This window comes from Cupressus sempervirens, chromosome 3 (assembly GCF_028749045.1).
Source record: "Cupressus sempervirens isolate cs-2001-9-10 chromosome 3, ASM2874904v1, whole genome shotgun sequence".
NCBI classification, from domain to species: Eukaryota; Viridiplantae; Streptophyta; class Pinopsida; order Cupressales; family Cupressaceae; genus Cupressus; species Cupressus sempervirens.
The window spans coordinates 976,661,973-976,675,459 of NC_143120.1; the positions used below are offsets into that span (position 1 = coordinate 976,661,973).

Consider the following 13,487-nt stretch of genomic DNA (forward strand, 5'->3'; position numbering starts at 1 on the left):
CCTTCTCGAAGGAACCCATTGGCTACATAACAAGAACCTTCCCGAAGGGACCCGTCGGCTACATACAAGAACTTTCCCAAAGGGACCCATCGGCTACATACAAGAACCTTTCCGAAGGGACCCGTTGGCTACATACAAGAACGTTTCCGAAGGGACCCGTGGGCTACATACAAGAACCTTTTCGAAGGACTTGTCGGTTGATACACAATTTCTATTGACGACATCATCCCCCCCAAAAGGAAAAGTCATCTCCTGACGACTAACAATATTAGGAGGCAACCCACAAACAATAAAAGAAATACTAGAGAGAAGAAGGAGGTGTCTCAGACGAGTGCTGCTGATGACGTAGCTCATACACTTGGTCTGTTCGGATGCGCAGATATGTTTGAATCTGTGAATTAACCTCTACGGCCTCCTTTAGTAGAAGCGTGGCATCCATAGCCTGTCTCCTGGCCAACTGCAACTCATGCTTTGCCTCATCTTTATCCCGGATAGCCGCGTCCTTATCCTGTACAACTGCTGCCATATCCTTCAATAGTGCTGCTCGCTCTGTTGCCCATGCTGCCTGCTGGTCGGCCAAGTCGGTGGCTAACTTTTCTCTTGCTTCTTTCTCAACCATTAGGGATCTCTGAGCTTCAATACTGTTCGCTGCCTTATCTGCCTCCGTGCGCTGCCGAGCATAGTAAACCTCTTTGTACAATCCAACGATCTCATGTGCCAGCTTCATCAGCGAAGTGTCACCCGGTCCCAACTCTGGCTCAGTGGCCCAATCTGCCAACATCTCTGGTGTCTCAACAGTCGACCAACCTCTATCCACAAAACAAGTCTAAAATCGTTGAGGACAAACCCCACGAATATACGCTCGGATCAAATGCCACTCCCTCCATCGAGTCAGAGCCTGAATTGCCACATCATGCCCCTTCTTCAACGTAGACTTCATAGTCCTGAGGTAGTCCCTGCACCTGTCCTCATCCGACCCATAATCCTCTTTGGCGAAGCCTTCCAATGACCATTTGGTATCACTATTCGCCTTGTCATCAAGGGAACCCATGCCCACAGCCGGTGCGGCCTCCTTTGCTGACGGCGCAACCACGGCCTGTGGCATTCCCTGCTCCTGAGGTTGAAGCTCTAGTACTGCAGGTGCTACTCCGGAATAGCTGGGAGACTGAATGGACGGGCCACGCGTGTCAGGAACGAGTTGGAATTGTTGCCTCAGAAAAACACTAGTTCTATCCATCACCTGAGGTCGTTCGGACTGTGCTGAGTCCGTGCACTCCTGCATTCCTTCCTCTGGTACGTTCTCTACTGAAGGTTCTCGAACTTCTACTGACTGTGCTACGGTAACTACTGCTGTTGGCCGAGATATAGCAGGTGCCATGGGTGTTGCTATCGGAAGTGCTTTAGCAGGGGCTGATGAAGTCTCTCGGGTGACGGGTGTTGTCAGCTGAGCAAAGCCTACAGCAAATCCAACTCTCGACCGGACAGGAGAAGGCCGTACCTCGTGTTGCCATAGTGCGGCTAGTGTAACTGCTTGGGATACACCATTCATCAATATCGGTCATCGTGTTTGTCCAAACCCAGGAATGTGAGCCATGTGTAGAACTCCTGATACCAACCCAAAAGTCACAGGAACTGTTGTGCGCGGAAACAACAAGGGGGTAGCTGTGACAACCTGAACCTCCTCATCATCCTCGCCTTCCCCTTCTTCTTCCTCCACATTGTCCTCCTCAGAAGATGTCTCCTATCGGTCGCTGTCTGTCTCACCTGCCATGTCCATCCAAGGCCTCTTTTGGCCTGCAAAACCCTTCTGCCTAGTGGTTGTATCCAAGTGCTTCCACCACATGATAGGAGGTTCTCCTGGAGCAAGTGGTCCAGGCTTTGCCTCTAACTCATCCGTTGGGATTATCTGTGCTGCAGCATCGAGGAAGAGACCAATTGCGTAGTGGGGCATATAGAAGGTCTTGTGCTGGAGAGTCATAAACTCATGCATCCGCTCGGCCAGCACAGACGCCCAATCGTACGCTTTCTCGGTCATTATTCCGTTCATCATGGACACCTGTGGAAATGAGATATTGGATGCCCTAGAGGATCCTGTGAGCTTGCTCTTGACCAAGTCCATCAAACATTGTCATGGCCCCTCTCGAACGTCGATTTTCTTTAAACCCCTTCCCTTTGATATCTCAGCTAATGCTGCCTGTTCTGCTTCAGTCAAATCTCCACATACTAATCTAATTAAAAATAGCTTTCCATCCTTAGGAATTTTCTTCGGCTGAACTTTTTTGCCCTGCGGCCCTGGAATGCCAAAAATACGTGTGAAATCGGCTGCCTTGAATGAGACCACAAAGTTCCTGGCCAGATATTGAGATGTGCTCCTCCGAGAAGCTCTGCCATATGTCTCAATCATGGCACGCAGATACCCTTCATAATCTCGAATGCAAAAAACAGGCATTTGAATGGCCCATTCAACCTGTGCTCTTCTGATGCTTGCTTTTATTGGATGATCATCAGGGGTTTCTTGCCACCATTTCTGGCAATCCGTTCCACTCAACCCTTCAAATTGTATAGTCTGTGGCGTGACTTCAGCTGCTGCAGGTGCCGTAATCTTACTCTTCTGCTTGTTGCCATTCGAGCCCTCATTCTGGTTACCTGCACACGACATGCTCATGCCTTCAGATTGTTCTAGTTGCCTTCTCCACTTTCGTTTGCCTGTAGTCTCCATATTCTTGTAGGTTAGTTATTATATTCTTCTTCTCTTTTTCCAAATGTACGGATTCGTACAACAATATTTTCAATACCGTACGGTGGTATTTTCAATATCCTTCAATGATTAGCCGTATAGGGACCACAGTATGCTGAATCCGACTAGAACTGATACACTAGAAAAACCACCTTGTTTACTGCTGAAATCCGTACTCCAATCTTTAGAACCTGTGATCTCATAATCCCAATCCGTGCATATGATATGGATGGAAATCCGTACAATTACTTGGCTGCAGAATTTCGTACTATGACTAATAAGGAAGAGGCCGTACACTGCTTCCTTAAAAACCCATACTTGGCATTCAATAATGAATTTGCCGGAAACCAAATTTTATAACCCTCTGCTGAATTCAAAGAACCGTACAGTGACTGATAACTAAAATCCGTACATTGCTTCTATACAAGAAATCCGTAGGCTAGGAATGATGGAAATTTTCTGTATGGGTAATGATTTAACAACCCATACAGTGCCTTACAAAGTTTCGTATGGTAACTTGACCCTTCCTCCTCTTATAAAATCCGTACAACATTACTTGCTCAAAACGTTTTAAAAAATCTGTACACTTTATTTGATCGAAATCCGTACGATAGCTACCTTATTATATTTGCTTAAAAAATCCATACGAAACATAAGCTTATAACAAGCTGTATGGTATCTTCTTCTAGGAAAAACCATACATCAACCTTGTGATAAGACCGTACACTGCATATAAAGCTTTACTCGTGCTGTTTTAAAGTCCGTACGGTCATTAAAACCTCCAGAAACTCTCGTATCGAGACTCCAATTTCCGTACGGTGGAGACCCTGCCAATGATGGAATTCGTACGGTGTATGGCTAAGCTGGTGATCTAAACAAAGTTTCGTACGGTGAACAAGGACCGAAAATCCGTACGGTAGCTTCCCCCCCCCCCCCCCCCCTTTTTTTTCCTCTTTTTTTTTTGGATATGAATACAATACTATTGCTCATTCCTAGTTTTGGATGGCAAAGGCTTACCTTGTGTACAATAAATTTTTAACTTGCATCCGTTGACTGTGTTTGGAACTTCCTGTCCATCGAGCATCCACAACTTGATCGCTCCGTTGTCGCCTACCTCTTGGATCTGATACGGCCCGACCCACTTAACCTTGAACTTGCCTGGCTTGATCTCATTTTGGCCGTCGTACTTCAATACCCACTGTCCGGGTTGAAACCTGTTCAATTTCAAGTGCTTATCGTGCCACGCCTTCCGCCGGTTCTGTGTTACCTTAGTCGCCCATTGTGCCAATAATCGCTTCTCCTCCAACCTGTTCAGTTTGTATAGCCGCTTCCTTAAGCTTTCCATGTCGCCCAACTTGTTTTCTAATGCTATCCGCAGGCTTGGTATAATGAATTTTGTTGGTACTACAGCCTCCTGTCCAAACATCAGTTGAAATGGCGTGTGTCCCGTTGTAACTTTATATGTCGTATGGTAAGCCCAAAGGGTGGAGGGCAATTTTTCCTCCCAATCCTTGCCTACGACTGCGTAGGATTTGTATATAATCGATACCAGGACTTTATTGGTAGCCTCGGCTTGTCCGTTTGCCCTTGGATAGTACGGACTTGATAGTATATGGTAAATTTTGAACTTCATGGTGAGCAGTTGGATCACATGATTTACAAAATGCCTGCCTCTATCACTTTTTAATTGTAACGGAATGCCGTACTTGGTAATAATTTGCTCGTAAATAAACTTTGCTGTACTTACCACTGAATTATCTGGTAATGCCCATGCCTCCACCCATTTGGTCAGGTACTCTGTTGCAACGACGATGTATCGACACCTCCTAATTTTGCTCACCTTTAGGGGTCCAATGAAATCCAATCCCCACCTTTCGAAGAGTTCCTGAGCGTGTGACGGGCATAGTGGCTTGAAGTCTCTCTTGAGTGGCTTCTCGACTTGTTGGCAAGTGTCGCATCCGATGACCCATTCCCGTGTGTCGTTGTACACTGTCGGCCACCACAGTCCTGCAAGCAATATCTTTCGCGCAATGGTATCAGGTCCCATATGCCCTCCTATTGGACCCTCATGTGCTTCCTTGAGTACCCGTGGTATTTCTTCCTCTAACACACATTGTCGTAAAATGTGATCCGGTCCCATTTTGTAGAGTAGTCCGTTGATCAACTGGAAGGTACGACTCTTGATTATTAACTTACGCCTTTCATTTGGTGACATCTCACTCGAAAACTGTCTTGTGGATAGTTATTCTCCAATGCTCCTGTACCATGCCGGCATTACTGCAATCTGAAACAACTGCGCATCGGGAAAGTCATCGTTCACTCCATCTGCCGGTTCCCCTGTTTTGATTCTTGACAGGTGATCTGCGGTAACATGTTTTGTCCTCGGTCGCACAATAATCTTGAAGGTAAACTCCTGAAGCAGAAGTAACCAACGGCTGATTCTTCCTTGGATGACTGGTTTGTTGATCATATACAACAGGGCCTGATGGTCGACATAGAACATGAACGGAGTAGCTAGCAAGTAATGTCGGAATTTTTGCATAGCATAGAGTATCCCCAATGCTTCCCGTTCGGTCGTACTATAATTTTGTTCAGCTTTTGATAGCAATCGACTAGCAAAGTAGATCAGGTGATCCAACCCGTGGCTTCCTGTTTGCGCGAGAGTTGCTCCAAGCCCATAGTTTGATGCATCAACATGTACATGAAACTCCTTATTCTAATCCGGGTATGCCAAAATAGGTGTTGTAGCCAATTGTACTTTGAGTCCTTCAAATGCGTCATCCTGTTCCCTCTCCCATCTGAACGATTCTGTCTTGTAAGTTAACCTATCCAACGGATATGCTACTTTGGCAAAGTTTTTGATGAAATGCCTGTAATAACCTATATGCTTGAGGAAAGATTTTACCTCTGTCACATTGGTGGACGGCTGCATCTCCAATATGACTCGCACTTTGTCCGGATCTGTCTTCAGTCTCTCCTTGTAGACTGTGTCCGAGCAACCTTCCCTGCGGAACCACAAATTTGCACTTCTTCGGGTTCAGGGCTAGGCGCGCACGTCGGCACCTTTCCATACACTCGCCCAATGCTGCCAGATGTTTGTCCTCCGCACTGAAGACCGACCAATCATCCAAAAATGCCTTGAAGTTTTCGACAAACATCTTATCAAAAATGTGTAGTATGATCCATTGAAATGTCGCAGGCGCATTGCACAGACCGAACGACATCCGATTATAGGCATACACCCCATCTTCTACGACAAATGTCGTCTTCAGCTTATCCTCCTCTGCGATTGAAATCTGATTGTAGCCGAAAAAACCATCCATAAATGAGTAGATCTCGTGTCCCGCTACCTCCTCCAAGATATTGTCCGTGAATGGGATCGAGAACGAATCCTTGATGGTGATTGCATTCAGGCATCTGAAATCGACATATTTCGATTTGAGTGGAGCCCTTCTTTAGTGAGATCACTATCGGGGATACCCATTCATTGGTCTGCACCTTGAAAATAATGCCGGCCTCTAACATCCGATTGAGTTCCTTCGTAACTCGTGCCGCATAATTTTTGTTCATTCTGTAGGGCCGCTTCTGTATAGGTATTGCTCCTTCGATCAACTGAATGCGGTGCACACATAAATCCGGCGGTATTCCTTTCAAGTCCTTGTACGTCCATGCAAACACATCCTTATACTCTAAAAATATCTTGAATGCTGCTGCCTTTAGTACTGGGTCCCAGTTGTCCCCCACCAGTATGTTCCATGGTTCGGCTTCGTCTCCCAAATTCATGGTGTGCAATGCGACTTCATTGTATTTGATGGGTTCCCCTTCAGTGAACTTATGTGCCAGGGACACATTGAGTGACGCATCCCCTTCCTTCATTTCGGTGAATTCCTTTGGAAATTCATCAGTACTGTGTTCTTCTATTGTCAGTACGTTGCAGCTCTGAAACAATTCATAGTCCTCTATCTACCAATGATAGAGACCATTTACTAAATCCAAATCGTCATCTCCTTCCAGTCGTAGAACTCCCTCCTGATCTGGTTCCATACTCTGCCCCTTTTCATCCTCTTCTTCTTTGGAATCTGACGATAGCGCTTCTTCCCTGACCATTTGAGTGTGTAGATCGTGACATACTTCCGGCCTTTGCTTTTGAGTGATCAAGTATTTTTCTTCCAATCATGCTTTGCCTTGGCTTGTATCAGCCACCCCGACCCAAAATAGCATCATACCCTTTTTGCCTTAGGGGAATCACGACGAAGTCCTACAGGAATGGTTGTGTTCCAATCGTCACTGGTTGCGCTAGGAGTATTCCCAATGGCTTGATTCCATGTTGATTGGCTGTTAACAACTGGAAGGTAGGTGGCCACAATGTCGGCTGTCCCAACTTTTTCCAAGTATCTTCTGGTAGGACATTAACCCCAGATACTTCGTCTACAATCGTGTCTGTCAGCACAGTTTCGAGAATGCCCATTTCGACAACCGTTGGATAGCATTCGGATGAAAGAGCTAACAGCATCGGGTCTTCTGCACTTGCGCCCCCCTGTTTCTCCTTTTCTCGTTCTACTGGTTGCTTAGCAATCGGGACTATATTCGTGAGTGCCGTACGGAGTTGAGGCATAGTGAGCAATAAATCATTTATCTTGACGGGTACCTCGGCTTGTAATATTTGCCGTACAATATTTTGTTCTACGCAGTTTCGTACAGAGGTACTCGGTGTGTCCTTCAGGTGTGCTGTTTCTCCCTGCGTTGCTCTTTGGATCTTTTTGCGAGCTTCCTCCAGTCTCTTCTTTTCCTCCGTCGGATTAGGGTAGAGCTTCGCCTGCTTCCGAGTGATAGCCAAAACTTCTTCCTCGTCTGTCCCGACAGTAATCAAGTTTACTCCGGACTTTGAGCACTTAGCATCGTCATGATCGCCAGGTCCACACCATCGCCATAGCAACTTTGGTGTATTTGTCGTTGTGCACTCTCGGGCGAAGTGACCCCACAGATTGCATGCGCGGCATTGGACTATCGGTCGGCCATTCGTATCATACTGGATTTGACTTCTCCCGCCATTATTGTTGTTGCCGCCATCGTTGTTGTTGTTGTTCTGACCACGCCGATTATTTCTATATCCACCTGATGTGGCACCATCCGTACTGGTGTTCCCGATCCCTCTTGACGGGGACGCCTCTTATGTCAGAAACACTTGCTACGGTGTTCTTGTTTTCAAATTGAAAGGGCATTCCTTTATTGAGTGTCCCATAATCTGGCAAATCTCACAAAATTGGTCTTTCGGGCATGATCCCTTCGTATGGCCTTCTTTCTTGCACTCTGTGCACCATAAGTCATTGCCCTCAGTCTCCTTGTTCATGTTTTTGAACTCCATCATCCGCAGCATGTCCTTCTGAAGAGCACAAACTTTCTTGCTGCTGCCTTCATTGTCGCTGCTATCTGAAGGTTCAACGTCATTTGAATCGGATGAGTTGGTCTTCTTCTTCTTCTTTGTCTTCTGTTCACTTTCGAGGTTCAATGCTTGATTGTATGCTTCAATATATGTCGATGGTGGCACGATCTTCATCTTTTTCCACAACTTGGGGTGAAGGCCTTCAATGAACCATCTTTTCTGGAGCCCATCTGTCGGCTTATTCTCCAGTTTATTGATTAAGTCTTTCAACCTCCTAGCAAAGACCCGTACTGTTTCATTCTTCTTTTGCTTGGTATTGAATATCTCGACGATTTCATTATTGTCGCGCAATATTTGAAATTTTGCGCAAAACTCCTTAATATTATCCCAAGTGTTAAACTTCTACGGATTTGTGTCAGTAAACCAATCAATCGCAACATCCCGTAGGATGGCTGAAAATTGTCGGACCCATTCGTTCGTATCTGTTATGCCATTTGCTCTCCAGATTGTTTCACATGTTTTATAATGTTGAATCGGATCGGCGGTTCCTTCACCATCAAATTTAGGCAAGTTTTCTTTTGGACCTGTCATTATTACTGTATGTTGGGGGTTTTGTTGTGTACCTGCGTTGTTTTGAACACTTGCGCTGTTATGAGCTCCCGTGCTATTTTGAACACCCGTGCTGTTCTGCACACCTGCGCTGTTTTGCACACTCGTGCTGTTTTGAACACTCGCGTTATTTTGCACACCTGCGTTGTTTTCGGCTTCCGCGCTGTTTTCAACACTCGTGCTGTTTTCGACTTCCACGCTGTTTGGTGAAGAAGAGGTTTCGTCAACTGAAGCTGTTCGTTTTGGAAGTATATCTCGAATGAAGAGGTCACTCCACTCTCGTGCTCCTTCGACACTTTGAGCCGTGCGAGTTGATCTCCTTTCATCAGGATTCTCTTCCCGTGGCGTATGCAGGTTCAGAAATTCCTCCCTCGCTTCTTCCACCAAATCAAGCCATTGTCGAGTCTCCTTCAACAATCCTTCTGCGCTCCTGTTTCCGTCGGCAATCTTTTGGAATCTCCTTTGGCGCTCTGTCTGCTGAGCCATAATTAAATTTTCTTGCGCAACGCGTATGTCGTCTTTTTCCTTCAGCTTATTCTTATCTTTGTTCAACTGATTCAGCATTTAATTCATATCCGCCTGCCTGCGTACCAGGTCCATCGGGCAACGGCGCCAAATGTTTACCGTACTGGGTAAAGAAATCAACGCACAAACAATAGATATGAATAGCAGATCTTCTTATTATTATTCGCATATGCCAAACAGTACATTATGCTCGATAAGATTTGATGATTACAATGCTTCCCGAAGGGGGTATAAATACTTTCCGAAGAACCTTCCTGAAGGGGTCCATCGGCTACATGACAATAACTTTCCCGAAGGGACCCATCGGCTACATAACAAGAACTTTCCCGAAGGGACCCGTCGGCTACATACAAGAACCTTCCCAAAGGGACCCATCGTCTACATACAAGAACCTTTCCGAAGGGACCCGTCAACTACATACAAGAACCTTTCCGAAGGGACCCGTCGGCTACATATAAGAATCTTTCCGAAGGGACCAGTCGGCTGATACACAATTTCTTCTGACGACACATACTCCCTGAACTTGGAAATAAATTATCTTACTTTAATCCACCTCAAATTTGGCTAATAAGAAATTGCTTCTTTGAAGCCAAATAACCTAAGAGTTTATATCCTAGAGTTTCAAACAGAACAAGAGTCCAATCTTCACAACATAGAATGCAAAATGACCAAAGATGAAATTTCGCATTTGCAACCAACTTTATCTCCTTTCAAGTTTTTGAGAAACTTTTTTTTTCCTCCATAAATTGTCCCTTTTTAATTTTTATTGCTTTTGAATTCCTCAAATGTTAATTCAACCTAAATGGCCACTTTAGAAAACAATAAATTAAATTAAACTAAAATTTCTTGTCAAATAATGATCAAGAGAACTTAAATTTATTTAATTGATATTCCTAATCCAAATCCATGAATTATCATCTGGTAATGGTATAGGCTAAAGAGATGTCTTTGAACACCTAAGTTCAAAAATGGGACACTACAACGGTTAAGGCACAATATTTGGCGACAATTTGTGTCCGATTTTTGTTCTTTATTGTTGAATTTATCAAGCCATATCAATCTCAGTTGCTATAGTGCTGCTACATTGTTGATGCAATGTGCTATAGTGGCACCATAGGATAAGGGGGTTTAATTGGGTAACTGGTGTTATTGGAGCTTATAAACAGATGGGTTCAGTTTATATCAGTTGCTCTATCCTCAATCAGGCCTTGTTTTATATTTTCTTTTTCTTTTTCATTTATGTAATTTGCAGTTTTCTTTCCAATTGTTTGACAAAATGCATTTATTTTTTAATTTTCTTGAATTAAATTTGAAGAACATCTCATCTAATTGCTCATATTGTAACATTGGTGTGGTTCACTGCTAGGTTTCCTTTGGACAATAAGTTTGGTGCCAATGTCACAAAGATATGGGTTAGTCATATGAATATTTTTCATTGTATACAATTTAAATCATGCCGATGTCCACTAGTAAGTTAGTTTCCCAATCATTGTATGCTCTCATCTACATTGGAATCTTTTTTATCACAAAGTGCGAGCGTTTGCATTTGATTCTAGCATTCACAAAAGTTTTCAAAACGTATTAGTATATTTCTGTGATTTCTTGCTGGCAGTGTCCCCTTGAATGGAACCACAACTTAAGTTTTACCCCTTTTCCTTTGAGACAGAGTTTGAATTGGCATTTGGCACCTAAAAGTGTGTCTATTATGTTGAAATTTTCTTTATTACGCTGGTATTCTTTTGTAATCACTAAGCTACACCTTGGATGTGGTTTGTTAGTGGTTTTGCCTTCAATAATGTGTTAGAGCTTATATTTTAACATTTCTTCTTCAGTTGGTGGATATTCATAATGCATTTTCCAATTTAAGGCCATTTTCAGAGTTTTGACTGAATTTTGTCTCTAATAAAAAGCACCACTTGATTTATCTGTTCATCTTCTTCCTTTAATGTGCTTAATGTGTGTCTTTGCCACCTTTTGGTATGTTTCATGATGGTTTTGCCAAGTTCATGGGCCAACTTTGAAGAATTTGAACACTTTAACCTTGGTGTCTTTCCTCCGCCATTTGCCACTTTCCACCAGACCAGCCAAAACTTTGAGTGGCGTTACCAACTTTGTCTTCAATTCCTTGTAGGATGGGAAGGGATCCATCCTGGTTTTGCAAGCTCAAATATGCCCCAAATGATTTTACCTGACCATCTGCCAGTCTTCATAATTTCAGACCGCATTCTTTGCTATTTCCTTCTTATCTTGCTATTGCCAGAGCCACATCAATTAGGAAACTTTTCATGTTTCACCTAGAATAGTCTAATGTCAGGCAATTTCCAAAAATGGTTAGTTCAAAACCTAGATTGTGACTAGTCAACTTGCAATTTTATAGGGGAAAATTTGGTTGTCACCAAGTAACACAATATGGAAGAACAGATTAACATCTACATACTGTCCAAAAGCAATATGAAAGCCAAGTTTCATACTGGTAATGACATGTTAGCCATCCCAAGCCAACTGTCACATAAGCAATGTTGGCAATGGAAACAAAGAGAATAAGGAAACCATCCAGCAAGGGCTAGTGGGACAGGTGGTTCAGATCTTATCTCGTCAGTTTGGTGACAGAAGGTATAAGATTACAAGCTATTGATTCTGTAAGGGATGGCATGAAGTGGTTATCCATGGTCCTTTGATGACAGTTTTTAATATATAAGGGAGAGCAACAATGATACCAATCATTATTCTACTGAGATTGCTAGAAAGTAGATCTTATTGTGCAGGTGCTTAAGTTATTGGCATTGTATTTTAACTTTGGATTCAGTAATTCAGTAAAACGACCTATAATTTGTGAAATTGTGTGCCTTATATTGAATGCTAAGTATGATTACAAATTTTCTGATGCAAGAGAATTCTAAACAGATGTTCTGTTCTCCAAGCATAACCTTCTTCCTTTGGTTTTGATAGTGTATCCTTGATTCCTGTTGAAAAAGAACCACCTTAGATGCTTATCAGTACGTTTTTGTATGAATACAATTCAAGCTATTTAATCATAACATCTTAAAGGTACTTGTTAGAATTGAATCCGGGTAGTTTGCAGCATCTCAATTCTATGTAGTTATTTCCTTAGTTACAAGATTTGTACCCTAGAGGTGGGATCCAGGTCCGTGCCTGGATTCGTCCAGATTCTTCCAGATTTTTTTTTCGATTTTTAAAATTTTTTTTTTGTTTTTCTGATTATTTTCTTGTAATCATAATGGCTTTGATCCATAGATTCATATCAGAATCACAAATTCATACTATGATCTGATTTAGTTTTAGAATAATGTAATGTATATCTATCTATCTATCTATCTATCTATCTATAGATAGATAGACACACACACACACGAATCCTCCATGAATCATAATTGGGGGAAAAAAATTCACAAATCCATGTATCTGATTCACGTGCCCAAATCGGATTTGTCTCATGAATCGGTAACTAAGGTTATTTCTCTTATATTCGTCTGTTGCCAGCCCTTACTCTTATATGCATTCATTTTTACACTCATATTATTTGTTGGTTCTGTGGGATATGTACATTTCTCCGGTAGGTTCTCATTCGTTCCTTCTTGAACAAATCAAAAGTCAATCAAGTATCCATTTGCAAGGCAAAAAGAATGGTGAATGGTTAAAATTATTTTTAGGAACTCTTGTGCTGTTGTTTCCTTTCTATGAGACAAAATCATTGTACTGTAATGCATAGTGCTACTGGGTTGCAGTTTTCTGTTACAGGATTTTGGTCCCTAGTCTTATCCCTAGTTGTCTCAAATTTGTTATACAATTTCTTTTTTGTTTTTATTATAATGATATATGTAGTCAAACATATTTCCTTCTAGTGCCATAGAATGGAACATGTATGCTCTTTAAATTTATTCTGGATTTATGTTCTCATTGTTTTAATTTTAATTTTTTTCTCAATGTCAGTACGTTTCTTTGTAGTTGGATGATTTTGCTCTACTAATGAATCATTTCATCCTTTGCAGCTTTGGATCTACATTGGTCATTTCAGCAATTACATTGGGAAATTTGAAAAATATGTAGGAATGTAATAGACTAATGTTAATAATTCTTTTTGTCTGCAGGTTATTTCTTAGGAGCTGTAATCATATTCATGTAGAAATGGCATATGAAGACAATAGAGGAGATTTAAGTATTTAATCACCTTCTTTATCATCTTACCATATTGAGGTAAGAGCATCAGTGAAG

General features: G+C 42.5%; 1 protein-coding gene across 1 annotated transcript in view; it reads left to right on the forward strand.

The window, feature by feature from the left end:
• Nucleotides 1-13,487, forward strand: part of LOC149570019 (uncharacterized) — a 114,229-nt gene that overhangs the window by 15,651 nt on the left and 85,091 nt on the right. The window contains exon 3 of the mRNA XM_089822680.1: nucleotides 13,364-13,469. The gene's annotated coding sequence lies outside the window, so the exon portion shown is untranslated. The remainder of the gene's footprint in view (nucleotides 1-13,363; nucleotides 13,470-13,487) is intronic.